Raw genomic sequence first — 27,863 nt, 5'->3', positions numbered from 1 at the left:
TTCTATGAAGATCTGTATTTTAAGTACATTTATGTGGTTCAGGCTTTCATGGATGTGGTCAGTCTAAACCCTGTCCTCATGTGATTTCACAGGCCCCTGCTTCCGCGTTTACTCCCTGGCCTCCATCTGCACCCACAGAGGTACTTACTGACATGCTTCCCCAAGGCCCACCCTTACGGCCGACCTGAGGTGCATCCCATCCCAGCCCCTCTCATTTATTCAAGAACATTCATCTGGCAGTTCTCCTTTTTCTGCCACCTTCTCTCTACCCCAATAAATCATGCTCATCAACATACAAATATCCTGTCTTTTCTTCTGTCTAAACAGACATATAAAATCTTTTTCTTGACACCACATCTCCCTCTTCTACATCCTATTTCTCTTCTCCCATCTATGGCAAATTTTCTGAGATAAAATCACCACTGTCTCTTCAACAGATGGTGCTGGCAAAACTGGACAGCTACGTGTAGGAGAATGAAACTGGACCATTGTCTAACCCCATACACAAAAGTAAACTCAAAATGGATCAAAGACCTGAATGTAAGTCATGAAACCATTAAACTCTTGGAAAAAAACATAGGCAAAAACCTCTTAGACATAAACATGAGAGACCTCTTCTTGAACATATCTCCCCGGGCAAGGAAAACAACAGCAAAAATGAACAAGTGGGACTATATTAAGCTGAAAAGCTTCTGTAAAGCAAAAGACACCATCAATAGAACAAAAAGGAACCCTACAGTAAGGGAGAATATATTTGTAAATGACAGATCCGATAAAGGCTTGACATCCAGAATATATAAAGAGCTCACACACCTCAACAAACAAAAAACAAAAAACCCAATTAAAAAATGGGCAGAGAAACTGAACAGACAGTTCTCTAAAAAAGAAATACAGATGGCCAACAGACACATGAAAAGATGCTCCACATCGCTAATTATCAGAGAAATGCAAATTAAAACTACAATGAGATATCACCTCACACCAGTAAGGATAGCTGCCATCCAAAAGACAAACAACAACAAATGTTGGCGAGGCTGTGGAGAAAGGGTAACCCTCCTACACTGCTGGTAGGAATGTAAATTAGTTCAACCATTGTGGAAAGCAGTATGGAGGTTCATCAAAATGCTCAAAACAGACTTATGATTTGACCCAGGAATTCCACTCCTAGGAATTTACCCTAAGAATGCAGCAATCAAGTTTGAGAAAGACAGATGCACCCCTATGTTTATCGCAGCACTATTTACAATAGCCAAGAATTGGAAGCAACCTAAATGTCCATCGATAGATGAATGGATAAAGAAGATGTGGTACATATACATAATGGAATACTACTCAGGCATAAGAAGAGGGCAAATCCTACTATTTGCAGCAACATGGATGGAGCTAGAGGGTATTATGCTCAGCGAAATAAGCCAAGCGGAGAAAGAGAAATACCAAATGATTTCACTCATCTGTGGAGTATAAGAACAAAGGAAAAACTGAAGGAACAAAACAGCAGCAGAATCACAGAACTCAAGAATGGACTAACAGGTACCAAAGGGAAAGGGACTGGGGAGGATGGGTGGGTAGGGAGGGATAAGGGGTGGGGGGAGAAGAAAGGGGGTATTAAGATTAGCATGCATGGGGGGGTAGGGAGAAAGGGGAGGGCTGTGCAACACAGATAAGACAAGTAGTGATTCTACAACATTTTGCTATGCTGATGGACAGTGACTGTAAAGGGGTTTATAGGGGGGACCTGGTTATACAGAGGATCAAAGCCTAAGTTGGCTACCCCAAAAATGAACTAAGATACAATACGAAAAAGACCTTCCAACATCAGCACTCTCTGGAAGACTCATGCCAGAAGATGATCGTCAAAAAACCCCAACAAAGATCCACGTGCTGCTACAGGTGTAGATGCACTCATCCCACCGGTTCCTGGACTTGCCATGGGAATGACGAAGGAGATACCTAAGCTGGCCTGTGCATACAGTAAAACAACAAATTTGACTGGATCTATACTGTTGGAACTCAACCAAGAATTAGGAGAAGTGCAAATTGTAGCGCTCCAAAAATCTTACAACTACAGACTATTTACTGTTAAAAGAATATATGGGATGTGAACAGTCCCCAGGAATGGGCTGTTTTAATTTGTCTGATTTCTCTCAGACTGTTCAAGTTCAGTTGGACAATATCCACCATATCATAGATAAGTTTTCTCAAATACCTAAAGTGCCTAACTGGTTTTCTTGGTTTCACTGGAGATGGCTGGTAATTGTAGGTCTGCTTTGGTTATGTAACTGTATTCCTATTATGTAAACGTGTGTGCGCAATTTATTTAGTAGTTTAAAAACTATACATGCTTATGTTACTCTACAAGAAGATATGTCAAAGAAATAATCAATCCTCCCATGTTTTCTTCCTTCTGCTACTTCTATAGCTTTTCTTCTTCCTTCCTAATTACAACCCTTAAATAGAATTCGTGCCTCATATCGAATTTACCGTGTATCATAATTCCTCCAAGTGGTAAAGATACCTCAAGACAAATGCTGGGCATAGAAGCCACAGGGCATAAATATGCAAAGAAGTAAAAAACTAACCTTTTCAAACAATAAGGATTCTCTCTCACTTACCAACTTTACATTTCCCTGTATGGCCCCGGAAGATGACTGGTTAGCCAGAGACGGGTAAGATTCCTCAAGGGAGGAACAACCTAAGACAGGCACAGTCGCAGGGGGGTCATCAGGTGAGAAATTGGGGATCAACAGAGGTGAGGCTTAGAACCTCTCCCCCCCTGTTCTGAGAGAAATCTGCTGCATCCGTGGATGTTTTATTGCCCTTGTCTAGCTTGGATTAACACATAGTCTACAGGCACACACCTGATCATCTACATTTGCTCTCTTACAACACTAAACTCTGTTTTCTACCTTTATCTTGCATCTACCTACCACTTCAGCATTTTATTAAAAATAATAATAATAAAGGGAGAAATGTGGTATCCACATATAAATCAAGTATAAAAAGCAAACGAATATTCATATTTGGACTGATTGTTTATAGTTCATAAAGCATGATCAAAACCGAAAGTTTCTGTGATGACTGCCCTTGTACTGTTCACCATGTAACTTATTCACTATGTAAGAATTTCTTCTCCATGTAAGAACTTGTTCGTTATGCATCAGAAGATTGGAGACTGATGAAAATTAGGCTTGCGGTGGATTAATGATTGTGCATTGAGCATTGACTCCCCTATACAGAATTTTATTGTTGTTAACAACCATTTGATCAATAAATAGGAGAGATGCCCTCACCAAGAAAAAAAAAAGTACACACTTCCAATTGTAAAATAAATAAGTAACTGGGATGTAATGTATAGCATAAGGAATATGGTCAAAATGTTGTAACAACTTGGTATGGTGATAGCTGGTACCTAGAATTATCATGTATATAAATGTTGAATCACTGTGTTGTACACCTGAAACTAATGTAATACTGTGTGTCAACTAACCTTCAATAAAAAATAATTATCTAAAAAAAAAATCACCACTAATAGATGTAATAACAGAGTTTTCTAATCTCTGAATCCTCTCTAATCAGGCTTTTACTCTGCCGGGGAAGGGATGAAATTTTTGTCCTCTTCCTTGACAATCAGAGGTTCGATACTGGCAGCCAAACCCTGCCAGCCTGAAACGCTTTCTCCCCCTGTCCTTCCGCACACTGACCTCTACCTCACTGACCCTTCTTTAGAGCTTCCCCAGCTGGTTTCCTTATCATTGTCATGCACTAAGGCAATTCTGTCTTCTGTCCCTACTGGCCTGTTTAGTACATTTATCCAGTCAGGTGTCTTTCTGTAACACCTCATAAAATATAAATCTCTGGGAGGGTACAAAAGAAACATTGATGATAAAATCTCTAGTAGGCAGAAGGAGAGTTAAAGAGCACATGCTACATGCTTAGAGAGCGAGGACAGGAAAGGGAGGCACGGGTGAGAGTAGGGCAGGGGCTGCCTGTGGGCTGCCTGTCGGGTCCTGATATATTGTATATACACACATATACATACATATTATATATATGTGTGTGTTATCAGCAAGGCTTTTGCTCAATAGTAGGCTATTAGTAGTTAATTTTTTAGGGAGTTAAAAGTTATACATGGATTTTTGACTGTGTAACGGAATCAGTGCCCCTAATCCCCGTGTTGTTCAAAGGTGAACTCTGTGTGTGTGTGTATATGTGTGTGTATAGAGGGAATATATGTAAGGAGATATATATTATCATAAGGATATAATAATAAATATATCTGTACCATAAACCTGCTTTTCTTAAGTTTAAAATTGAGTGCATTTTCTGAATCCCTTATCCTAGCTGCTAGATGAGACCAATTAGAACTTTCCCTTAAACCATGACCACTTAAATAAGGCCCTGCCTTTGAATCTGGAGTATCTGACATTGTGCCTACTACATATCAAGCATTCACTGACCAATTTTTAAATAAAAATATAAATATATCAATATCTCACTGTTCTACCATCTTCATAAGTATAGGTCTTCTAAGAGTTTGTAGTGAGATTATGAAAAAACAATATTCTATGTGGTCAAGATTGCAAATCTAGTTATATGATTGTCTTATCTTGGGATAGAAATAATAACTTCCAATTCTCCCAGAAACAAATTAAGTTCCTTTAGAGATGATAATTGTTCATGGAGGCCCTCACCAATTTCTGGTTGTTAGGAATCAGGATTGAGACAGCTCAGTAAACCTCTAGACCTACTAATAAGATAAAAATGCATTTAGATTTCAAGTGCCAGCTTCACTATCACTTCACATTTTGCCAACTTAGGGTGCCTGGTTTTGTTGGAAAAACCAATCAAAGCTCTCAGAGGAAGCGGGAAGTAAATATTTTGAGGTGAATTTTCCCCTTTGTTTGAATGACCTCTCTACCCTCTCTGGCTTTTCCCAATTCTACTCTTCCAACCAGACACTTGCTCACAGCTGGTTGAACTGTCTTAACTTCACTCTTGTCTTCATATGGCAACAGATCTTGTTCCCTTTCATATATATTTTGTTCTAAGAGGTAGAAAGTTCTGCATAGCTTCACAGTGCAGTCTTTTGCAGTTAACTTGGGTGAACTCTGTGTCCGTTCACAAAACAGGACTTCTCCCCACCCTCAGAACAGGAAAGTCTCCTGACCTAATGCAAAAAAAAGAAGATATCCAAAAGATTTTTCAGTCCCCTCTGTTAATCATTTTGGGAATTTGGTTGAACAGAAAGATAGATTTTATGCTTCCATGTATCAGCCTTTTTCAACTGAACAAGCTTTTTATGAAATAATTCCTTATTTTTTTAAGCACTCAAGTAAGATGTGAGGAAAGCAGCCATCTTTGACTTGAATTCAGGGCTTTCTCAGGACCAGGAAAAATGGCTGTGTAACAAATGATTCATGATAAGACTAAAAATATGGAATTTTCTTCTTTTCTGAAGGTCCAAATGTCAAAGCTGAATCAATATTCTTAAGGCAGTCTTCCACCATAGGGCTCTAAAAAACAATGCTCTTTATCCAATTCTCAGCAGGTGAGACCTGCCCTTGCTAAATGCTAAATACAAGCCAAGCACAGATTCCTCGAAGAGGAGCCCGAGGGCACATGTTGCTCTGCAAAGGGGTCAAATACATGGTTCAAGTCAGCCTTACTGCGCCCTGGTTTCTGAGAAGGAAGTGTCTGTATTAAGTACAATGGATTGTCCAGTGGGACTACAATGTGCTTTATTCTGGCTCTTTATGTAGAACGATTCAGGAAAGATCAGAAATAAAATATGGACAGACCAGTCACATGGGTGCACGCTCACACATGCACTTAATCACCTAACAGTCTGCTTTCATTTGACAATAGCAAAACTATTAAAAGCTGAAGACAGAATGACCTCTCAGGAAACAAGGTTGGAATATCATTTATTAATGTTACAATGAGATGCTCAAGTATTCATGTTTTTCATACTGTATGGGAAACACAATCAGATCGTAGCAATAAAAAATGGGCTTTTCCTGATCCTCACTCCAAGCTCATTTTTTCTTACTTATTTTACTTTAACTTTTAATTATATTTAACACTTATTATTCCATTATATTTAACACTTGTTATTACAATTGGGGAGGGCCTATAACCAGCTAACATGATCCATCAGCCCTTTGAGGATCCTTCTGACATTGCAAGTAAACTGTTTAAATGTCTTCTCCACTTTTCATTCTAGTGAAAACATAAGAGAAGGTTAATTCATTGTGGTTTGTTTCGAGATTTATATAAATAAGTCTTAGAGAAAAATTTGGCTAGCTTAAGAAGTTTAAAACGTCTCATTCGTTGCAATTACTATTAAGAAAAATTGAATAAACTTCAATAACTGCTACTTAATAATTATTGTTATAAACTGCACTACCCAAGTTGGTAATCTGGCTTAGAATAGTATCTGTGGTCCTGATTAGCACTCTGGAAATTAGTAAGGAGACTTGAACAAGGAGTGAGGCTATAGCAACCAATATGCAGAAAAAATTTTAGGACTGTGTAGCTAGGAAGTAAAAATAGCAATAATTTTAATATGTCCATAGCAGATATCATATATTCAAATTTTGATACCTTTGATATCTGTGTTCTTCACACTGGTAGAATATTACACTGGTGCAGAAAATGAGAAGTCTGTTAAATTCCCTACTGCCATCATTTTCCTTGATGATAAACCAGTAGACGGTGGAGCCAACACTTGGTATTTATCTAGTGGTTCATTCGGACATTCATTCATTTATTCTAATAGAGATCCTACTATGTCGAATAGAGACTTTACTATACGTCAAGCACCATATTACACCTTTGGATTTAAAGAAGAATAAGATAACTTAAAGGTACTCAGCCTGCTAAGGAAAATAAAATACGCTGTGGGAACAACTATATAGTTATGAAATAAGTAAACAGCGTGGTCAGAGAAATGAGGCCCTGCTCAAAAAATGTTCAAGGATTTCTCATTACATTTAGAATAGCTGAAACTCCTAGACATGGCCTTCTTCTCCAAATCACTCCCTACACATTTCCTTTTCACCACTTTGCTCCCAGCGCATGGATCTTCCATGTTCTCCATCATTTTCAAGACTCCCCCTAACTTATGGCTCCCGCCTCGGCTCCTCTCTGCCTGGGAAGCTCCTGCTCTGATCTCTGCTTGGCTGTGTCCCTCCGTCTTCAGGCCCAGCAGATGTCCTCCTCACATTGTGGCACCATATAAAAAATTCTGGTGGGTAGTAGGAACTCAATAACTATTGTAAGGATAAATGTGAAAGAAAGGAAGTGATCAGGAAAATTTTCACAAATATAACATTTTTTCTTGTCAATCCTAAGATTCCAGATAGTTTTCAGATTTTTTGACACTCAAAATTTTTTTGCTCCTTGAATATCTCCTTGAGAAAATTCTTTTAGCCAAAGGGAATGGAGCTAAAGCCAAGGTTTGCTCAGTAGCAAAGCTCCCAGAAAGATCTATCTATCTATCTGTGTGTCTATTTACCCATATCTGCATTTGGGGTACACTTATCAGGATATTAAACCATAATCATTCTTTCTAATCATTATTGAAAAACAAACATTTGTGGAAGGATTCTCTGCCACAGGGTAGGAAAGTGCCCCAGAAGGAAAGAAAGATGATTAGGGTTTATCACTCCAATCACTTTGAAATAAGCTAAAAGAGGAGACCAGTTCTGATTATTATTTACTTTTCGATCCTTTATATTTTGAAATTTCCACCCATAGCAACAGCAATCCATTTCAGTGTAGGAAATGTGATCCACCAGATTCATATTTTCCTCTTTTAGAATGGAAAAGAAGGAAAAGGAACGGTAAGAAGTCATACTCTTTCTAGAGTGTCTGGCAACCATTCTGCACTTGAAGGAATGCAAATGGTAAATGACTGTGCTAAACCATGTGTATATATGCATTCCATTTCCAAAGTCAGTTGTCTTCCCATCACAATTCAGCCATGTCTGGCATTACTGAAGAAAATCTGGGTTTGGCATAAATACATATAAAACTTTCCAACATAAAAATGATTTAAAATAATCTACATGACATTTTTTTATGAAGAAGAAAAGGTAATTATTGCAAAGATTTTTCAGGCTATATTAGAACAAAAAGAGGTACAAAACTACATTTATTATTTCTAATGAGTCCAGTGAAATTTTGAGGATTTGGCAATTAAGGAAGGTCACCTCTCAGACTAGGAGATCCTCAGACTAGACAAAAATAAGCACTGGGTGTGCTAAATCACACATTTCCTGTTTTGGACCCCTGCCTCCTAGGGCAGGTGGTTTTCATATACAGATATTCCATACCTGCTGATAATTAGAAACTTCAGTTTTCTTGTCATTGTATAGCCACACATTTAAAATACTGATCTGAAAAAGAAAATCTTGCTATCTAGGCATTTTTTAGTCTAAGTCTCTATTCAAACTGTACAGAAATAGTGTTTTAGAACATTTTTCTAATGAAATAAATATTTATAAATTCACAATGGTTTTCAGCCTTTTAAAAGTTGTCTGAAATTAGAGAAAACCTAGACTTGTGATGATTGCATGTCCTAGTTATGGATGGTATGCCTTTAACATTTTTTGTTTAGTCTATTACTTCACAAGCCTTTATATTTTATTATATGGATCTAAAGTACAATTTCTTTATGCTCCTACTTTTTCCTCTTTTATGGTAAATAGCTGCATAGTTCCTTGTAAAAATCCAATCATCTTACTTGTCCATGTAAACCATTTTCTCAGAAGAGGCTATTTGCTTTGAGAATTCACATCAATCTTGAAAAATGCTGCTTGTCTCTCCCTTGTGGTTAAAGATAAACTCATGTACTTCCCAGAAAACAAACCTATGGAAATCCTAGCGCATAGAGCAAGTAGTAGACACAATGGCTTTCTAACTTGAATGATGATTTCAACATTCCTGATTAGATAGAGTATGTGGCAGCTACATAACTGAAATAAAAACCCCAATTGCAAAGGAGATGCATTTCAGTAAAATTTTGGAGAAAATTGTGTAAGCTGTCCTTTAAGGAATAAAACTAAATTCCATTTTTAAGTGGACTGTTTTTACCTCATCACAGCAGAGGAATAGAGTTAGCTAGTGAACTAAAAACCCAAACTGAGTCATTGTGCTAATTTTAAAAATCAACGTTATTGAATGTAAGAATAGTTGTATAATTTTTAGAAGCCACAGTATATTTGTTTCTAGAAAAGAAAAAAAGGAATCCTCTAGTCACTGAGCTGGCTTTTCTAGAAGCAAGAAGTGGAAATGTTTAGGAATGTCTTTTCTCATGTTTCTTTGAATATATGATGCTATTGTTATAAACAAATTTACAATTGCTCAGAAGAGGCTAAAAACAGACAGAAAGAGATTCTATTAGAGAAGCATACATTGGACTACGCTGAGATATTCTGGTCTGAAATTGGGAGGGTGGAGATGTGCACAATACATATTATAAATCGAAAATGAGAAACCTGGTATCAAGGATTCTGCTAAAAGTGGTTGGTTGCCATGGTAACAAGAAGTAAACGTAGATTCTAATGGAGAAGAAAATACCATGTGGTGGTATGAGATAGGATCAGAGTGGCAGGGGGAAGATTCACTTTTCTTCTCATTTGGGAAGAAGGAAAGACTAACGTGAAGAGTGAGATTGGCTGGAAAAGATCATATCAAACTACATCAAATCCAAGGTTGTCAGTGTGTTGCGTCAGGCTTACAGCTAAGAGACTCCTGCCTCAAGTTCCCAGTGATGGACTACCTCAGGGCCACCCTCCACAGGGGGTGAAAGGCAGCAACCGAACATTGGATCCGGGTTTGTTATGACCCCGGATTTACTGCGGATGTCTAATACATGAGTTTTGTGTCTAATGTCAACAATAATCAAGTACATATATCTCTGTTTAATTTTTTGAAAAGGACGTATATTTTTAAATTCTAGGATACCAGTGGATGAAAAATACATCCAAGTAATAACTTTTCAAGAAAAAAAGGTACATTTTACTTTAAATATATACAATACACAGATCTTGTTTAAGAAACAATAAAATGTGAAATCTAGGATTTGTAGAAACAATAAAATGTTAAATCCAGGATTTATTTTCTCTTACGACAGACGTTCTACGCACACACATGCCATTTAATTGCAAAATGTGATTTGTAATCTAGATTAGCATCAGTGAGCTTCACATACCGTGTGCCATTTTTATTTGCTTTTCAAATGTAATGAATTGTAATCAAAACAGAACCCCTACCATCATTCCTCTCCCTCTCTGAACTCTTAGCCCGTGGCCTTCTTCCTCATGTTCCTCCTCCTCTGCTCCTAGTCACCAGAAAACGCGTGAGGAATTGGTGTTTCCTCAGGAATCCCTGGCCTCCTTCCACCTTCTGGAATTAGAGAACAATGCTCTTTTTGGAGCCCTTCGCACTTTCTAAAACATCTTTCCCCACAAGAAACTTGCCCTTCTTTTTCCAGAAGCCCTGTGTAGAAAGGAAAAGGGAGAGTGATGCTTTCGGTTTGCATAAGGTTTGCAACAAAAGAGAGGCCATGACTGATACAAGGGTCTGCACCCATGTTGACTCACTGCGCCACCTCAGCGTCTCTATGTGTATGAAATTCTAGCCTTGTACAAAGACACTTGGACACACAAATGAGCACGCAGACAGTCAATTCCAGCTCGCAGTTTGCTCGCCGGAGCATGCCACCGTCTAGGAGTTTGTCAGCCGAGAGGGCACATCATGGGGGCTTCCTAGCATCAGCCATAATAAAAATAAAATGGGTACAGTAACTACTGTTCATTCAGTATTTACTATCCTTTCCTCTGTGCTTTATTTAATGACCTCATTATCTCATTTAATTCTCAAAATAAACTTGTGAGTCCTGTGGTCTGAATCCCCAAATTTCACGAGAGGCTTTGGAAAATTAAGCAGAAGAACAGGATTCCCGCTCGGGTCTGACCAACTTCAGTGCCAGGGCTCTTCACGCTCTGCAGTCCTGCTGCCTCCGACTAACACAGCACCAAACTCTTAAGAAATCTGGGCTTCAGAACTGCTGATAACTAAAGTCCTGTGAGAACTTCAGGGTCCCAGAAGTAATATACCCATGACTACCTGCCTAAGAGTTGGGAGTTGTTAAGAGTGTAATAAAATCAGAGTCTACTCACACATATGTATTTATATATAAAGTTAATGACAAAGGAAGACTATACAATTACCCAGATAAGTGCCCCCCAAAATGATAAGCCAGATCTAACACTCATGCTCGCTGACCTTCACCCCGACTCCAACTACAAATGCAAAACAGAAAAACTAAAACAAATGAAACATTGCTGAGTTAGAAGTAAAAGCAACAGATGTGTAGGTCAGTTAGCCAAATCTCTTCTTCTTGGACCAATATTCATTTCTTTATTTCAGTATCACAAGATCTTGATTGTTGTGTGTTTTATTGTCTTGAAATCAGTGAGTGTAAGTCTTCTAATTTTGTTCTGCCTTTTAGAATTGTTTTGACAAAAATTAACAAATGGGACTACATCAAAATTAAGAATAATCTTGTCAATTTCTACAAAAAAGCCTCTTGAAATTTCTATGGGAATTTCATTTTATATGTGTGTGTATATATAAATACAAAATAAATTGGAGGAGAACCAGTATCTTAACTGTAATATCTTCCAATCTAATACATTGATATGTATCTAAATTTATTTCATTTATCTGACCAGTCTTTTGCAGAGTTCAAAATGCAACTCTTGTACATATTTTGTAATTAATGTTACATATTTCATGTTTATTGAAATTCATTGCTTATTATTTATTAAATATTAAAATGATATCAAAATGCCAAAAGCATTCTTTAATGAACTAAAACAAATAGTTCTAAAATTCATATGGGACCACATAGGACCCCAAATAAGCAAAGCAATCCTGAGAAGGAAGAATGAAGCTGGGGGGATTATGCTCCCTAACTTCAAGCTCTACTATAAAGCCACAAGGCAATTTGGTACTGGCACAAGAGCAGACCCATAGACCAATGGAACAGAATAAAGAGTCCAGATATTAACCCAAACATATATAGCCAATTAATATATGATAAAGGAGCCATGGACATACAATGGGAAAATGACAGCCTCCTCAACAACTGGTGTTGGCAAAACTGGACAGCTACATGTGAGGGAATGAAACTGGATCACTGTCTAACCCCAATAAACAAAAGTAAACTCAAAATGGATAAAAGACCTGAATGTAAGTTATGAAACCATAAAACTCTTAGAAGAAAACATAGGCAAAACTCTCTTGAATATAAACATGAGCAACTTTTTCCTGAATGCATCTCCTCAGGCAAGGGAAACAAGAGCAAAAATTAGCAAATGGGACTACATAAAGCTAAAAAGCTTCTGTATAACAAAGGACACTATCAGTAGAATGAAAAGGCATCCTACAGTATGGGAGAATATATTCATAAATGACAGATCCAATAAGGGGTTAACATCCAAAATATATAAAGAACTCACACACTTCAACACCCCAAAAACAAATAACTGAATTAAAAAATGGGTGGAGAATCTGGACAGACACTTTTTCAAAGAAGAAATTCAGGTGGCCAACAGGCACATGAAAAGATGCTCCACATCACTAATTATCAGAGAAATGCAAATTAAAACTACAATGAGATATCACCTCAGCCCAGTTAGGATGGCCAACATAGAAAAGACTAGTAACAACAAATGCTGGTGAGGATGCAGAGAAAGAGGAACCCTGCTACACTGTTGGTGGGAATGTAAATTATTTCAACCATTGTGGAAAGCAGTATGGAGGTTCCTCAAAAAACTAAAAATAGAAATACCATTTGACCCAGTAATTATACTCCTAGGAATTTACCCAAAGAAAACAAGATATTTATAAAAATTTCAAAAAAGCATATGCACCCCTATGTTTACTGCAGCACTATTTACAATAGCCAAGATATGGAAGCAACCTCAGTATCCATCAGTACATGAATGGATAAAGAAGATGTGGTACATATACACAATGGAATATTATTCAGCCCTAAGAAGAAAACAAATCCTACCATTTGCAACAGCGTGGATGGGGCTAGAGGGTATTATGCTCAGTAAAATAACTCAGGCGGAGAAAGACAAGTACCAAATGATTTCCCTCATTTGTGGAGTATAACAACAAAGCAAAAACTGAAGGAACAAAATAACAGTAGACTCACAGTCTCCAAGAAGGGACTAGCAGTTACCAAAAGGAAGGGTGGGTGGGGAGGGAGGGAGAAGGGGATTAAGGGGTGTTATGATTAGCACACATAGTGTGTGGGGGGCACAGGAAAGCAGTATAGCACAGACAAGACAATTAGTGACTCTATAGCATCTTACTACACGGATGGACAATGACTGCAATAGGGTGTGTGTGGGGGGGACTTGATGACATGGGTGAATGTAGTAACCACAATGTTGTGCATGTGAAACCTTCATAAGATTGTATATCAACGACACCTTAATAAAAAATATGTAAATGACAGTTTTGTAATTTTTTGCTAGCAAATGGAAATGTTTTTTACATATCACTCTTGTATCCTGTATTCTTACTAATTTACCTATTGTTTCTAGTAAATTTTTTAACAGGTATCCTAGGATTTTCTTTAAGTTTGATAATATTATTTGCAAATTAAAACAGTTTTAGTTTTTCCATACCGATGTATATACCTTTCATTTCTTTCCGTTGCTTTATTTCACTAGCTAACACCCCTAGAGCAACGTTCAGTAGAAATGGTGAGGTATAAATTCCTTGCCTTGCTCTTGATCTTAGGGGGAAAAATATTCATTATTTCTCATTTAAATGTAATGTTAGTTCTAGGTTTTTTATATATATCTTTTATCAGATGGAAAAGTTTCTTATATTTCCAATTTAATGAGAAGTTTAGCATAAATAGGTATTGAATTTTATTAAATGACCTTTTACCATATGATTCTCTTTAGGAAGTCATAAGATTTAGAAGAAATATTTATATAGTAAATTATTTTGATTGACTTCTCAATGTTAAACAGTCTTGCATTCCTGTAGTAAAGCTATTTGGATATAATGTACTAACCTTTTCATGTTTTCATGAATTCAGTTTGCCAATAACTTGCTAAGAGTTTTGCATCTATCTTCAGGAGGGATATATTGGTTTCCTGTTTTCTTTTCTTATAATGTCTGTCAGATTCTGGTATCAGGATAATGGTGACATCATAAAATGAATTGGACAATATCCTCTCCTTTCCTGTTTTCTGGAAGAGTTTGGGTAGAGTTGGTATTCCTTCCTTAAATTTGGTAGAAGTCACCAGTGAAGGCAGCTAGGTCTGGGGTTTTTAACTATGAATCTAATTTATTTAAGGTATACAGGGTCAGAGGGGTTATTTATTTATTCTTGAAATGAGTGTTGGTAGTTTGTGTCTTTCAAAGATTTTTCTTTTCTACCTAAATTGTCATATTTATTGCCATAAAGTTGATGATAGTGTTTATCTATTATCCTTTTCTTAATATCTATGGGACTTGTAGGGATAGTTCCCTTTCATTTCTGGTATTGTAATTTACACAATTTCTCCTTTTTTAAAATTAGTTTGGCTAGAGGTATATTTATTTTATTCTTCCAAAGAAACAGCTTTTGGTTTTCATTTATTTTTGTTGTTTTCTGTTTTCTGTTTTATTACTCCCTTCCTCCTTTAAGTTTGATTTGCTGTTCTTTTTCTAGATTATAAATGTGGAAAGTTACATTATGAATCTTAGACCTTTCATATTTTCTGATACAAGTGTTTACTGGTATGTTTTTCTCTAAGTAATATTTTAACTGAATTAAATAAATTTTGATACTTGTGTTCTAGTTCACTTAGTTCAAAATATTTTCTGATTTACTTTGTCTTTATTTTCTTTGATCCATGTTTTATTTATAAGTCCTTTGTTTAGATTTCAAATACTTGGGAATTTTACAGATATCTTCAAAGTTTTGATTCCTAGTTTAATTCCATGTAGTTAGAAAACTGCTTCTATAGGAATAACAATCTGAGGTATCTACCTGGCATCCTGTGTATTACATGTCTCTCTACTGTGGCTGATGGAAATGAAAACTATTCCCATTCCTATCGGAGTTCTGGAAAATATTCAGCTTATTGCTTTTCAGTTGCTTTTGCCCTGATCAGAGGTAGATTCCATTCAGTCAAGGGCAGTCAGTTCTCATGATAAAAGTTAAAAGGAACCCTCTGCGGAATCCCACAGCTCTCTTTTGGTGGAGTACCTCACCTCCCTCTATTATTTGGCCTTTATAAAATGTTTTGACAGTAAAGTATTGTGAAATACAGTTGAGTACATCTCAGAAAAGTCACATTGTCAAATGAATATCAGTTAGGCTTTCAAATTTATTCTCTGTTATAATAAAAAACAAACATGTAAGTGTCCAGAGGCATGTTTGTGTGTATGCCTGTGTTTGGTTGGGGGTGGGCAGTGCAATCTGATAATCTTTTACCCTTTCAAATGATCGTTTATTTGTGAAGGGCAAATGAAAGCAAATGAAGAACCAGAAATACAAGTTAAGGAATGGGATTATTAAGGTAAAAAAGGATTTGAGATTCTTCCCTAACTCAGTTTCACCATCTAAACAAGGATATCATTGGTTGACAAAGAGTAGTAGGATTCTGGATGATTTTTTTAATTTCCTAATTTTGGGGGGTATGTATTTCATAATTTGGACAATAAACTTACATTATTCGTATAATATTGCTATTGCCTGAATGTTTGTGTCTCTGCAAAATTCCTATGCTGGAGGCTTCCCTTCATGAGCTGGTGTTATGCAGTGGAGCCTTTGGAAGGTAAATTAGGTTTAGATGAGGTTATGAGGATGGAACCCCAATAGTGGGATTATTCATTCCTTGTAAGAAGAAATAACTAATAAGTGATCACTTTCTTTTTCCTTGTAAGAAAGGAAGAAACAGAAGAGCCTCCTCCCTGTACCGTGTGAGGATACATCGACAAGGTGGTCATTTGTAACATCCACAGAGAGCCCTCACCAGGGGCCCAGCCTGCTGGCTCCTTGATCCTCCTGCCCCCAGACCTGTGAGAAGTGTCTGTGCTTTAAGGCACCCCAGTCTATGGTATTTTAGTATAGCAGCCCAAGCTGATGAAGACAAATATGAAAACAGACATTTAAAGACAAATATGTATAATTTTGATGTGAATGATCACAATTATGGTTGAAATATGTGCATAAAATAATTAAAAGGAAGTTCAAATGTCATTTTTGGAAAATGTATCTCAAGGGGTTTCTTTTTTCATTTCCCAAGTTTCTGTCTTACCTGGTCTCACTTTTATAACACAAAATGTTATTTAAAATTATAAACAAAATTTTAAAGGCAGTGAATTTCTTTGTAAATATTATAATAAGCATTAAAAAATAAATAGTATTTATAAAACATACTATGGTGGACCAAATAAATTTTATAAACTCTAGGAACAAAAAAGAATAAAAAAAGGATATCTCATAAAGTCATTGTAAAGATCTAATGATAATATTGAGTAGTCCCAGCATGTGAATGATCATTAAGCTACTGTCATTTTTAAGGCCTAAAATGTTTGCACCACCATGGTGAAAAGTAAAATTCAAAGTAAAAATTCGTAGAATGATAGCAATAATTGACCTTTGGATGTGAAATGATAAAACCTAGGGAAATAAAAAGGAGAAAATAAGAAGCCTAGAGACTTATTGGATAGGAAACTAGAATGTAAGGTAGCATTCGTAGATCACTTTGGAATTTTGGGGGATGGTTATTCAGTGGATTATGGAAGAACTTTGAATGTATTTTTTACAATTGGAAAGTTCTTGAGGAACAAGTGCAATGCTAAATCTCTTTGAAAGTCATGAATTAATATTTTTAAATTAAGACTTACAGGTATCAGTCTTACCAAACATGTCTGGCTCTATGTAAGAATTAAATTTGTTGGTAAATGATGCCCAGAAATTGAGTAGATGACTGCCTTGGAAAATCAGCGCCCCTGGTCCCTGGAAATGTTTGAAAGTATACTTCAGTGGTGGGCATGTTGTAGAAGAGATTTAGCTTTGATTGAAATATTAAAGTAGAAAATCTTGATGACTCTACCAGACTATGAAGTGTGAAATTTCATAAGTACAGTTGATCTTTAAACAATCCAGGGACTAGGGCACTGACCCTTGTGCAGTCGAAAATCTATGTGTAACTTTTGACTTCCCCACAACTTAAGTACTAGTAGCCTACTGTTGACCAAAAGCCTTATTGATAACATAAAATCGATAACACCTATTCTGTATGTTTTGTACTGTATTCTCATAATAAAGTAACCTAGAAAAAAGAATTTTTTTTTACATTGTCATAAATCTCCAAAAAATTTCCAATATATTTATTGAAAAAAGTCAGCGTTTATGTGGACCCACACAGTTCAAACTTGTATTGTTCAAAGGTCCACTGTAGTGTATTCCAATCACCGGCCTGCTGGAGCTGGCTAGCACCTGCTCATGAGGGCTGATCCAACTTTAGGTTCACTGGCATCATGTTGGCATCTTGAAATCAGTCATGGTGGAAGTAAAAATCAGCAAATATTTTCCAGTCAAGGATTTCACTCTGACCACAGAGCCAGTGGTTAAACATTTAAACCAGTGCTTTCAACAAAATGTAAGCTTATAAAATATTTCCATTCATATATCTACCTAGCATTTGGGGATTAGAATGTAATGCAGTTCTCTTCTATACATAAACAGTCTTTCTCTGGGGCCAGATTAGGTAGTTTAGACCCTAAACTCTGTAAAGACTACAGCACCCACAATACCAAATAAAAAAAATATGTGTAAGGAGATCCAGTCAAGGTCTAACTCATCTCCACACACAAGAAAGAACTTTGATGCTTTTTAAAATACTCACATTAAAAATATATTTTGACTTTGCTTTGTTAGTGACTAAAGAATCTGGTTGGTTTGCATATTGGGTGGTCCAGCATGGACTCCACTTTACATGTTCATTTTAGTCCATGATAATTTTTGTATACTATGAATTAAAGAGATACTTAGAAAGGAAGACTGGTCCAGCATTTATTTTCCATTATATGGCATGAAAGGTTGCATAGATAATAAGAAGATAGATAAATAGATGATAGATGATTGTGTCCTTAAATTTCATTCTTAACAATCTAAGAAAGGTGTTATTCTCCTCATTTTTATGTTTGACGAAAAAGACTCAAAGAGCTGAAGTACATTATCCTTACATGTGTTTAGAGCTTTGATTTCATTCCGTCTGACTGCAACTCTTCTTGTCTAAATTGCATAGACACACACTGCACTGGGTGTAGCCCCATATTAGCCCTCATCACTAGAGGAATATGGTGACTATTACATAGAATAATTTAAAGCTGAATTGGCAAATTGACATGACAGAATATTTAATTGTCTGATACTTGAAATACACATGTGGTACTTCAATATCATATGCTCTTGAGAGGAGGTACATTTGTTTATCCCACTCTCCCATTAGTTCAAGTCCTATTTGTAGTGTTAGAAATACTCAGGGCATATTTATTGAATGAATGGACAAAAGATAGTTTTCTATATCTTTTCTGAAAAGATTACTTTATGATAACACTGTTTGTTATTTACTGTCTGTAGATACATAAAGAAGATCAACATACATTAACGCAAACAGCTAATGGCAGGGACAGAAGTATAGAGCCAGATGACTTCTCTGTCATGCTCTACACACATACTTTTAATTCTCTAACCATGAACAAATTACTTTGAAATTTCATTAAAATTTGAATATATAATTTCACATCAAAATTATTACTTTAGCAATTAGGAAAACGACTAGAATCTTATTAACTCTTCATTTTAATGAACACAGATATGCCTATATGCTCAATTTCCTCAATTAATGTGATGATAATTTAAAAGTTAAGTGCAAATGAACACAGAATCGAAAGGAGGGGAAAGAGGAATTTCAAAAAGGACTTTCTGGCACCTTCTGAAAAACTGATGGAAACTTCAAAAATCTAAAATAACTATTGGAACTTTTTTAACTGTATTCTAGACATATTCTTTTTTTTCCATTTTACATCAGTCTTATTTTGAATTGGGTCATAAAAATTTTTTAGAGGAAATTTGATTCCAGTCATCTCTAGAGTTTATCTGAAAAAGTTTTATTAAATTTTAAAATTACATACAGTCCCTCTTTTTCACTCCCAGGTGGAATCCAGTTCTGGTGACAGAAGATCAGTTCTTAGGAGAGCCCGACAAGGTATAGAAGGGGCGTTCAAACAGGAGCACCTGAGCAAATGCTTTCTTGAATCAGTATCTCAAATTTTAAAAATGTAAAATGCTATTCTTAACATACAAAATCAGAATTATGCAAGTGTGGTTGAATAAATAATGGTACATTTACAGCATAGAATATTATGTAGCTATTAAAAGAATGAAGCTGAATCAGATAACTGGAGTGATTTGTCATTTCACAAGCTATTGCTGAGTGAAAATAACACACAGAAGGGTTTCCCAAGAGTATCTTGAGTCTTTTATGATAAATAATGGCAGACAGGGAGATTTCCCCAGGAGGAGGAGGGAGGCCCTTTCCTGCTGAGATCTACTGGCCAGTCTTGGGGCTCGGCTCACTGCCTCCCTGCTGTGTGCTATTGCCCCTTGGGATCTCACTTTGTTCATCAGTGAAATGGGACAATGTTAGTACCATCCTTGGGGTGAAATATCCTATGCAAGTACACCATGTGTGTGTGGCTCTAAAGGCATGGAAAATACAGATTTTATACCCAGATGATTGAGACACATTACCTAGGGCTTCTGGTTAGTTCTGTGGGGGAGGGGAGATATGGAAAGATGAAATGAGGAAAAGCATTAAGGAAAAGGAAGCAATTGCATATAAGAGAATAGTACCAAAGTTGTATATATGATCACATTTATGCAAAATTTTAGGCATCTTTGTATATGTACATATGTACATTACAGGTAATAAAGGCACAAAAGCAGGTTTATATATACTGACTAGTAAGAAAAAAGGTGTGAAAATATTAATGCATGAGAATATTTAACAATAGTGGTTGTCTCACAATTTTATGAGAGTGGAATAAGGGTGTATGTATGAGGTAATATTTGGCTTTGACTTTATATCGTTTCACATATATTGTTTAAATGAGATTTAAATATGATGGCAAGTGAAGGCAGTCAAAAGGGAAAAAAACATTTAAATATATTCTTATATTCATATGTATATCATGTGACCAAGAGAGAAGTTGGAAATTTTTTTTCTAATTATTTTTTCCATGCATACAGTACATAAACTTAGAACTGACTGCTTTTTTGATACGTGATTTTTGAAATCGAAGAAAATCTTATTTATATCATAAAGACTACCCATTATTACACGAACATTTTCTGTATCATGTTTAATCTTTTTCAGTTGTGATGGTTTCTTTTCAGTTGGATGTACTTTTCAAAGAAACTAATTGGTAACATATCCTTTACCAGGCTTTGAAATGATCATCAAATGGAAGAACATGAATATGAGTCATAAAATATTAGTTTTATATTATTGAAAGCACTCTAATTATCTCTGTGTCTACTTCTTTGCTGGAAGCATGTTTTTCTCCTTACACAGCCATTAATTTTCACAAGTATCAATTTAAACCACCTCAAAATGATTTTCTTTTGGTATTCCACACTCCCCACCAGCAGCGTAGCCTAATTCGATGATGTTGGAGGAAGAAACTGAATTAATTAGATTTTAATAATACAGTTACAATATTTAAAGGAATAAATAAAATATCAGATATCCTTAATGAGAATGAAAACACATTACACCTGTAGTAATTATTTAAGACCTGTAGCTATCACCACACCAAAATAAATATGTGTGGCTAATTTCAGCCAAGGAAGCTTATAAGGAATACTTTTTCTTATAAGGAAGAATATATATAAAATTGCTAGACATTTTTAGCATGCAAATCTTTATATCTTCGTAACTAAAAAATTACTGTTCCATTATTGTTCCAAAGAATGAATTTGATTTTCCAGTGTTTGCCAAAAGCATGTATTCACACTAACTCCTAAGAAGAATATAACTCATTAAAATAAATAAAATATTTAAATAAAAGGGTATTTTGAAAATGGTGAGCAAAACAGCAGTAGATTCTTAGACACTGAGAAGTGACTGGTGGTTATCATGAGGGAGGGGTTAGGGAGGGTAGGTGGGGAGGGTGAGGGAAATAAAGGGGCACAAAAATTCTCAATCATAATATAAGTTGGTCATGGAAATAGTACAGCACAGTGAGTATGCTCAATGGTTCTGTAACATCTTTCTGTGTTGACAGATAATGACTGCATTAGTTGGGTTGAGCATTTAATAGTTTTGGTAACTGTTGAACCATGTGTTATATACTTGAAAACAACATAATACTGTATATCAACTAGACTTCAATAAAAACATTTTCAGGAATATAGATATAGTGTATCACATTACTATGTATGATAATGAAAAACTACTTTTTATTTGCTGATTCTGTTCTTATCAAGTGGCAAGCAATTGTTTCTATAAATTAATATAGTTATTTTTTAATTCCACATCCACAAACAGGAACTATCATGAGTCATAAATATAAGCAATGCTTTTGTACTTAGTACAGTGTTAGCAGATGATCTTAAATATGGGAACACAAGTCAATCCTAGAAATGAAGTATATGCATTAAAGATAATGCAAAGGGGGAACTGTTGATTAGGTAAGTAGTGTTCCTCTTACACTTGGGGCTCCCGGGCTCTCCTCAGAGAGGAGAGAATCCTTTCCCCTGTTGTCTTTCTCTGCCAATGTTCGCTTTTCGGGGAAAATCTCCCTGATGTAGCAGAGTAAAACTAATTCAACGGCAAGACCCTTGGGCAGGTCTCATAAGCCTGTTAAGTCTCTGTCACTTTCTTTCTCTCTCTCTGTCTCTCTCTTTTGCTTACCTACCAAATGGGAGCAAATAATATCCACCTCACATGGGTGTTAGGATTGTTAAACATATCTACACATAAACATGTTTTCCCTCCAGCTTAACTAAGCCCTTTCTCTACTCCATTTCCAATTATACAGCTTACTCATTTCTCTGCTCCTCTTTATAGCAACACTCCTTGAAGGAGATTTCTATGTTTAGAATATTCACTTATTCTCCATTTTCTCTTAAATCACTCCAATAAGGCTTGAACGCCTTCCACAGAAACAACTCTTGTCATATCTGCAACAATGGCCATGTTGCTAAATCCAGAAGTCCACGGTCAGGCTTCATCTTGTCGCAGATGACTTCTCCTTCTCTTAGAAATACTTTTATTTATGTAGCTCTCATGATACCCAGTCCTCACGGCTCACTTCCTGCATTACAGGTTCTTGCTGTTCCTTTTCACCTCCCCAGTTTCCTGATTTGGGAGCACCTCTGAGCCCCGCTCCTGGCCCTCCCCCTCTCTCTGGCAGCCACACCCGGTGGCATAGTTTTAAATACAGTTTATATGCTGACAATTCCCAAGTTTTTTCTTTCTAGTCTGTACTCCCTCCTGAATTTCCCAGACTTGTATATATCCAGCTTCCTTCTGAACATCTCTAATTGGGTATTTAATATAGATCTGAAACTTCACCAAGCCAAAGTTGCACTGATCTCCCCCCCTTCCAATTTTTTCCCATCTCCGTGAACGGCCGCAGTACCCATCCTGCTGTTCAGGCCCCAGACCCTGAAGTCATCACTGATACATTCAATCAACTGGACATCCTTTCGGCTCCCACTTTCAAAATAGTCAAAACACACACAGCATCCCTTCTGCTTCTGTCCCTCCAGGCCCAGCAATCACCTTTTTTTCCTGAATTACTGCCATATCCTCCTAAGTGGCCTCTCTTCCTACTCTCATTTTCCTATGGTTCTTCTCCATCCAGAGTGTACAAATTCTTTTCAAAGTCTTACAATTATGTTTTTGTTCTGCTCTGGCCCCTCCAGTGACCACCATATCACCTGACGCTTCTGAAGTCTTGTTTTCATTTCCTAGAATTCTTTTCCTCCACATCCCAGTATAGCTTGCTCCTTTGTCTCCTTTACATCTTTGTTTCCTGACCTCATCTTTAAAATGCAAATTCTGAGCACTGCTTATCTCCTTCCCATACTTCCACTGACTTCTCCAGAATGAGCGGGTCAGTTCCATCAGAGGAAGGATCCTCTTTCATTCGTGGCTGCATTTCCAGAACAGTGTGTGTCACATGATAAAGGCTCAATAAATATTCATTCATGGAATGAACTCAAAAATCATGATTAGAAGAATCAAATCAAAACTCATGCCAGGAAGATGTGGATGAGTTTCCTTAAAAGTCTGTCTTGTTTTGCTCTTTTGCAAAAAGTAAACCTTGATGAGAAACAGACCAGTTATGACAGAGAATTTGGGGAGCTGTAGCGCTCTGAGTGACGATGGTGGTGCTCAGCCACCACATTCATAGTTTTATGGACTGTTTCTGATCCACTGTTGCATTTTTTTTTTAGACAAACTCTTTTTAACAATCTTAAATATGTTGGATGAGTGCAAAGGGATAATATTTGAATGATGGGCTTCCTGTTATATATTTACTTGGAAAGCCAAAACAGAAAACTTTCCTGGCAGAAGATCAGCTGTAACATAATATTCTGAAACGTAGTGCGATAACATCACTGTTTTAAGAGTGGGGCAGGAAGGAAAGCTTCATGGCATTTTCTTCCGTTCCACTGTAACCACAGCAACGTCAGTTGTGACTTCCTATATTTGGAGTCTTTTATAAACCACTTAAACTTTGCATAGGGAAAAAAAGAGAGGCAAAAAGTAAACATGGCCGCACCCTCCCTCCCCACCTCTCACCCACATTTCCAGAGCTGTCGCCACTGTCTTCTTACTGTCTCCCCTGATTCCAGTCTCAAGCCTTCTCATCTTTATGATGCTGTCAGGAGCCTGAGTTTTTCCTCTGCTTTACATCTTTAAATGTTTGCTATGTATACAGCCAGCAAAAAATGCTATGGAACCTAAGCCATCCCAGGAGCTTACTTCTCCAGTCTGAAGGTGATCATCATGATCTGATAAGGATGATGATAAGAGGTATCATTCACTGAGCATCTTACTCACCTAGCTGCTATGCAGATATTTTAAATGCATGTTTTGTTTAATTTTCACAGAATCCCTTGAGGTCTCCTTCTAAAATGAGATTCAGATAAGTTGTTTAACGTGTTCAGAATCATGCAGCTGCTTAGCGGTGGGTCAGTATTATGAGCTTGTCTGACTTCGGAGTTCATGTTCTCTCTTCTATGATCACACTCTACAGCTTAGCCAGATGAATCTATTTAGAGTTCCCCAGACGCTTCTTGAGGTTTATGTGCCCCTATGTCTTTGTGCAGTTTGCTCTCACTGTCTGAAATACGTTCTTCCCTTGATCACTTGGAAAGTCATTATTTATCCATCAAACAACTAACACTTCCCATTTTCTCTGAAGCTCTCCCCATTGTCCTTCTTGCCTAGAGGCATTTAGGTAATCAACTCCCTCTACTGCATTTAGTGAATCCTGTATATAAATCTATTACAACTCCTAAACTATCACATTAATGGTTAAGGTTTGCATCTGACTCAATGGTTGGACTATAATTCACTTAGGGCAAATATCATTAGTTATTCTTTTTTATTTTCTTTTTTTTTTTGAGAGGGCATCTCTCATATTTATTGATCAAATGGTTGTTAACAACAATAAAATTCTGTATAGGGGAGTCAATGCTCAATGCACAATCATTAATCCACCCCAAGCCTAATTCTCATCAGTCTCCAATCTGCTGAAGCATAACAAACAAGTTCTTACATGGCGAACAAATTCTTACATAGTGAATAAGTTCTTACATGGTGAACAGTACAAGAGCATTCATCACAGAAACTTTTGGTTTTGATCATGCATTATGAACTATAAACAATCAGGTCAAATATGAATATTTGCTTGATTTTTATACCTGATTTATATGTGGATACCACATTTCTCCCTTTATTATTATTATTATTTTTATTTTTAATAAAATGCTGAAGTGGTAGGTAGATGCAAGATAAAGGTAGAAAACATAGTTTAGTGTTGTAAGAGAGCAAATGTAGATGATCAGGTGTGTGCCTGTAGACTATGTGTTAATCCAAGCTAGACAAGGGCATTAACACATCCACTGATGGAGCAGATTTCTCTCAAAACAGGGGGGGTGAGGTTCTAAGCCTCACCTCTGTTGATCCCCAATTTCTCACCTGATGCCCCCCCTGCGACTGTGCCTGTCTTAGGTTGTTCCTCCCTTGAGGAATCTTACCCATCTCTGGCTAACCAGTCATCTTCCGGGACCATACAGGGAGATGTAAAGTTGGTAAGTGAGAGAGAAGCTATATTGTTTGAAAAGGTTTGCTTTTTACTTCTTTGCAGATTTATGCCCTGTGGCTTCTATGCCCAGCATTTGTCTTGAGGTATCTTTACCACTTGGAGGAATTATGATACTCGGTAAATTCGATATGAGGCACGAATTCTATTTAAGGGTTGTAATTAGGAAGGAAGAAGAAAAGCTATAGAGGTAGCAGATGGAAGAAAACATGGGAGGATTGATTATTTCTTTGACATATCTTCTTGTAGAGTAACTTAAGCATGTATAGGTTTTAAACTACTAACTAAATTGCGCACACATATTAACATGATAGGAATACAGTTACATAAACAAAGCAGATCTATAATTACCAGCCATCTCCAGTGCAGCCAAGAAAACCAGTTAGGCACCCTAGGCATTTGTGAAAATTTGTCTATGATATGATGGATATTGTCCAACTGTACTTGAACAGTCTGAGAGAAATCAGACTAATTAAAACAACCCATTTCTGGGAACTGTTCACATCCCATACGTTCTTTTAACAGTAGACAGTCTGTAGTTGTAAGATTTTAGAGCGCTACAACTTGCACTTCTCCTAATTCTTGGTTGAGTTCCAACACTATAGATCCAGTCAAATTTGTTGTTTAACTGTATGCACAGGCCAGCTTAGATATCTCCTTCTTCATTCCAATGGCAAGTCCAGGAACCGGTGGGATGAATGCAGCTACATCTGCAGCATCGCCTGGATATTTGTTGAGGTTTTTTGATGATCATCTTCTGGTATGACTCTTCCAGAGAGTGCTGATGTTGGAAGTTCTTCTTCATATCATATCTTAGTTCATTTTCTGGGTAGCCAAATTAGGCTTTGATCCTCTGTATAAACACAAACAGACCCTTTGCCCACACTTTGATATGCCCTTTATACCATTGTGTAGAACTCATTGGAGGTCACCACACAGGAACTGCTTTTTTTTTAAGAGAAAGGAATATTATCAGAAAAGTGTACCTTCATAGCCGATCATCTGACACCCTTTAAGTGGTCAAAATTAAGGATATTTAAAGCATGCATTAATCATTGATTTACAGTTAGTTTTATCCTATCAGGGAGCAATCCCCCTTCTCTTTCATTCTTTTTTTTTTGTTATATTTAATCTACACTTACATGAAGAATATTATGTTTACTAGGCTCTCCCCTATACCAGGTCCACCCTATGAACCCCTTTATAGTCACTGCCTATCAGCATAGCAAAATGTTGTAGAATTACTACTTGTCTTCTCTGTGTTGTAGAGCCCTCCCCTTTCTCCATCCCCCCCATGCATGCTAATATTAATACCCCCGTTCTTCTTCCCCCCCCCCTTATCCCTCCCTACCCACCCATCCTCCCCAGTCCCTTTCCCTTTGGTACGTGTTAGTCCATTTCTGGGTTCTGTAATTCCACTGCTGTTTTGTTCCTTCAGTTTTTCCTTTGTTCTTATACTCCAAAGATGAGTGAAATCATTTGGTATTTCTCTTTCTCTGCTTGGCTTATTTCACTGAGCATAATACCCTCCAGCTCCATGCATATTGCTGCAAATTGTAGGATTTGCCCTCTTCTTATGGCTGAGTAGTATTCCATTGTGTATATGTACCACATCTTCTTTATCCATTCATCTATTGATGGACATTTAGGTTGCTTCCAATTCTTGGCTATTGTAAATAGTACTGCAATAAACATAGGGGTGCATCTGTCTTTCTCAAACTTGATTGCTGCATTCTTAGGGTAAATTCCTAGGAGTGGAATTCCTGGGTCAAATGGTAGGTCTGTTTTGAGTATTTTGATGTACCTCCATACTGCTTTCCACAATGGTTGAACTAATTTACATTCCCACCAGCAGTGTAGGAGTGATCCCTTTTCTCCACAGCTTCACCAACATTTGTTGTTGTTTGTCTTTTGGATGGCAGCCATCCTTACTGGTGTGAGGTGATATCTCATTGTAGTTTTAATTTGCATTTCTCTGATAATTAGCGATGTGGAGCATCTTTTCATGTGTCTGTTGGCCATCTGTATTTCTTTTTTGGAGAACTGTCTGTTCAGTTCCTCTGCCCATTTTTTAATTGGATTATTTGTTTTTTGTTTGTTGAGGCGTGTGAGCTCTTTATATATTTTGGACATCAAGCCTTTATCGGATCTGTCATTTTCAAATATATTCTCCGATACTGTAGGGTTCCTTTTTGTTCTATTGATGGTGTCTTTTGCTTTACAGAAGCTTTTCAGCTTAATATAGTCCCACTTGCTCATTTTTGCTGTTGTTTTCCTTGCCCGGGGAGATATGTTCAAGAAGAGGGCACTCATGTTTATGTCTAAGAGGTTTTTGGCTATGTTTTTTTCTAAGAGTTGAATGGTTTCATGACTTACATTCAGGTCTTTGATCCATTTTGAATTTAGTTTTGTGTATGGGG

This window comes from Manis javanica, chromosome 10 (assembly GCF_040802235.1).
Source record: "Manis javanica isolate MJ-LG chromosome 10, MJ_LKY, whole genome shotgun sequence".
In the NCBI taxonomy this organism is placed as follows: Eukaryota; Metazoa; Chordata; class Mammalia; order Pholidota; family Manidae; genus Manis; species Manis javanica.
Note: the sequence above shows the minus strand (reverse complement) of the source record.